The sequence below is a fragment of the Psammomys obesus genome, unplaced genomic scaffold (genome assembly GCF_907164565.1).
Source record: "Psammomys obesus unplaced genomic scaffold, mPsaObe1.curated_primary_1811, whole genome shotgun sequence".
NCBI classification, from domain to species: Eukaryota; Metazoa; Chordata; class Mammalia; order Rodentia; family Muridae; genus Psammomys; species Psammomys obesus.
Genome location: NW_026596079.1, coordinates 24,055,224 through 24,059,725, shown reverse-complemented (window position 1 = coordinate 24,059,725; position 4,502 = coordinate 24,055,224).

Below are 4,502 nucleotides of genomic sequence, written 5' to 3'. Positions count from 1 at the left end.
GAAGAAGAAGAAGAAGAAGAAGAAGAAGAAGAAGAAGAAGAAGAAGATGGAGAAGATGGAGAAGATGGAGAAGAAGAAGAAAAGTGAAGCCTATCAAACTGGCCACCAGGCTCTAAGGAAAAGACTCCTGAGTACCTTCATTCTGAGATTTAAGTACTCTGACCTGGGGAAAAAAAAAAAAAGATGTGTCCCTTTCCATTCCAGCTCAGTGGTGAAATCATTCAGATGTTTCATTCATCCAATTTGAGTAAGGAATTATAATCCTTCCATGTAACTGGAAATGAGAGAATTAAAACTTATTTTGTATGTAGCATTAAAAACATTATGGAAACAATCCCAAATTCCTGTCTAGTCAAGGCACATAACTCCAAGTTTATGATTTTTTTTCTTTTTTCTTAATTCTCTATTAATTACACTTTATTTACGTTGTATCCTTCTGTGGTTCCCTCCCTTCTCCTGTCCCAACCCCTCCCTTCCTCCACCCTCTGCATCCATGCTTCTCCCCAAGTGCACTGATAGGGGAGGTCTTCTTTTCCTTCCTTCTGATCCTAGTCAATCAGGCCTCATCAGGAGTGGCTGCAGTGTCTTCTTCTGTGGCCTGGTAATGCTGCTTTCCCCTCAGGGGGAGGTAATTAAAGAGCAGTCCAATCAGTTCATGTCAGAGACAGTCCCTGTTCCTATTAAAATGGAACCCACTTGGATACTGAACTGCCATGGGCTACAACTGTGCGGGGGTCTTAGGTTATCTCCATGCATAGTCCTTGGTTGGAGTATCAGTCTCAGGAAAGACCCCTGTGCTCAGATTTTTTTTGCTTCTGTTGCTCTCCTTGTGGAGTTCCTGTCCTCTCCAGATCTTGTTTCTCACGTCTTTCATAAGATTCCCTGCACTCTGCTCAAAGGTTGCCCATAAGTCTCAGCATCTGCATTGATAGTCTGCAGGGCAGAGACTTTCAGAGATCCTGTGTCAGGCTCCTGATTTGTTCCCTCTTTTCTCCTTCTTCTGATGTCCAACCTCTTTGCCTTTCTGGATAGGGACTGAGCATTTTAGCATAAGTCCTCCCTCTTGATTAGTTTCTTTAGGTGTACAGATTTTAGTAGGTTTATCCTGTGTTATATGTCTATATGAGTGAGTATATACCGTGTGCATCTTTCTGCTTCTGGGATAGCTCACTTAGGATGATCTTTTCCAGATCCCACCATTTACTTGCAAATTTCATGATTTCTTTGTTTTTTATTACTGAGTAATATTCCATTGTGTAGATATACCACAATTTGTGCATCCATTCCTCCACTGAGGGGCATCTGGGCTGTTTCCAGCTTCTGGCTATTACAAATAAGGCTGCTCCATTTGCTAGGAGACCCACATGAAGACCAAGCTGCCCATCAGTTACATATGTGTCAGGGGCATAGTTACAGTTTATGCCTACTCTTTGGTTGGTGCTTCAGTCTCTGTAAGTCTCATGGACCTAGGGTATTTGTCTCTGTTGGTCTTCTTGTGGAGTTCTTGTCCCCTCCAGGTTCTTCTATCCAGTTCCCCACTCTTCCACAACACTCCCGAGCTCTGCCTAATGTTTGCCTGTGAGTCTCAGCATCTGTTTCAATCTGCTGCTGTGTAAAGCCTCCCAAGGACAGTTATGCTAGGCTCCTGTCTGCAAGCATAAGAGAATATCATTAATAGTCTCAGGGGTTGGCATTCTGCTATGGAGTGAGTCTTATGTTGGGCCAGTCATTGGTCGGCCATTCCATCAATCTCTGCTCCATCTTTATACCTGCACATCCTTTAGGTGGGATAAATTTTGGGTTGAAGGCTTTGTGGATGTGTTGATGTCCCTCCCTCCACTGGAAATCCTGCCTGGCTATGAAGTGGCCTTTTCAGTCTCCATGTCCTCCACTGTTGGGAGTCTCCACTAGAGTCACCCCCATATCCTCCTAGGGGCCTACCCTGTTGCAGGTTTCCAGCTTGTCCCAGAGACAGCTCCCTCTATTTCCTTTGACTTTCCCAGTCCTCTCACCTCCCACCCCACCCTTCCTACTTCTGATCCCCACCCTTGCTCCCCTCCTCACACTGCCTCCCATCCAGTTCTCACACTTCATCCACTTCCAGTATCTATTCTATTTTGTCAAACATCCTCTCTTGGGCCATTTTTCTTACTTAGCTTCTTTGGGTCTGTGGATTATAGTTTGGTTATCCTGTGCTATATATCTAATGTCCACTTACAAGGGAGTACATAGAAACTGTGTCTTTCTGGTTCTGGGTTACCTTACTCGGGATGGTCTTTTCTAGTTCCATCCATTTGCCTGTGAATTGCATGATGTTTTGGTTTTAATAGCTGAGTAGTATTCTATTGTGTAAAGGTACCACATTTTCTTTACCTATTCTTTAGTTGAAAGACATCTAGGTTGTTTCCAGTTTTGGCTGTTATGAATAAAAATGCTATGAATATAGTTGAGCAGGTGTCCTTATTGTATGGTGGTATGCTCAAAAGCGGTATATTTGGGTCTTGAGGTAGAGCTATTCTCAATTTTCTGAGAAAGTAGATAGGCTTCAGTTTCTGGATTCCATAGCAACACACCCAGCAGAGCACCTGTACCTTCTCAGAAGAGCCGGATGCACAAGCCACTGCTAGCTCTAAATATTAACTGAGTTTGCCTATGTCTCAGCCTCTGGTACATTCTTTTGAAATCTTTTTAAAAATCCTTATTTTATTCTCTTCTAATAATCTATTCACTATTTGTGACTAACTCATAAAACAGGCTCATGTATCTTTCTCTAACATTTTATGTATTTTTCTGCTACATCAGTATTCATGGATGCCTAATAATCCATAGTAGGAATGGTATAAAAGTTTTTACACAATCCCATATTTGTAAACCTAAATGAGCTCTTTCCAGCTTTTAGTATTATAAGTAATAACATAATGTATATTCTTACAGCCAAGCCCTAACATTAAGTTCAAAATGATTACCAAGTCTTATCATTTGTACATCAAAACATATGCAAAATTTTAAATATTTGGGCATTAGTCATTTATTCAGGTTGCATCCCAGGCATTAAAGATAGAGTGATGAATAGGACATATAAAGGCTTCATGGAGCATAGCAACAAATTGCTTGCCAACAGTTTACCAATATCCTCCATACGTTGTCCTCCATAGGCAGCTGTACATGGGTACGCTGCCCACACCCTTGCCCACCACCTCATGGACCCATGAGTCTTTTCTTGCCATCCATAGCACTATCTATCTTGAATGTCCTCTCTATATGGAAGATGACAAGTAATTTCTCAAAACAGGTGTGATCCAAATGCACATTCGTACTGTCAGAACAATGCACACCACAAACTAAATTGAGCTGAGTAAATCTCACATGTCCACCGAGCTCTTTTAGCCCACAACCCAGCGCTTTTCTCACCGTCGCATTTAATTTTAAGTTTCTCTTCCTTCATATACCATAAAGTCCCTGAAAAAGAACAGGAAAGAATCTTCAAAGAAATGCAAAGGTATCTAATTACTCAAGCCAAGCTCAGGGCAATGAAGTGTTGCTCTCAATGAAGCGAGTGCTGCTGGCTTACAGGCCAGCAGCAAGACATAGTGAGCACCTGCAGTCTCTTTCCATTCATAACATCCTCTTCCACTACACAAGTTAGTTGCTCAGATAAAGGTAGTAATAGTTGCACAATTGGAAAAGTTTAGTTACAGTATCTTACAGGTAATATTGCAGACTAGTTTTTTGTTTGGTTTTATTTTATTTTGAGGAGCTGAAGAAAATAGCTGTAGGTCAGCCTCATGAAAACAGACACAAATATTTGACATATGATTGTGTAAATAAATTAATATATTATACAAATATATTTAAGAGAAGTGGGATTATTCTCCTCAGCCAGAGCAACATCAGATTCCATATGTACATGCACTGGAGATGAGCAGTAATGATAACAGAATTTGGCACACCAAATATGTGGAAGTTAAGCTCTCAGTCAAAGGAAGCTTTGAACACATTTAATTTTCTCAAAAAGGGGGGTTGAGAAGAGCCTAAAAGAAATATGATCTTGCTTGTAATTTCAGCACTCAGGGAAGCAGGGGCAGAAGCATCTCTGTAAGTTCAAGGCCAGTCTGGTCCACAAAGTAAGTCTAGGACAGCCAAGGCTATACAGAGAAACTCTGTCTCAAAAAAAATGCCCCACCAAAAAACAAAAACAAAACTGATTTTTATACTTTACAAGATATTTTTTAAGAATGAAATATATAGTTCCTTCCAGTGATTGTAGCTAATTCTATGATCTCATCACATCTAAGGAGGCATTACATTCTACATAAGCAGTAAATTAAAATGTATATAAAAACGTTTTTTTTAAAAAAAAAAAAACTCAAACCTCACTGAATTAGGAATTAACTATTTCATAAAGTAGTTGTGTGATCTGCAATATTATATTAGTTCTTGAGAGCCAGTTCAAATATTTCCATTGATACTTCCCACCAAACTCTTTTTTTTTTTTTTTTTTT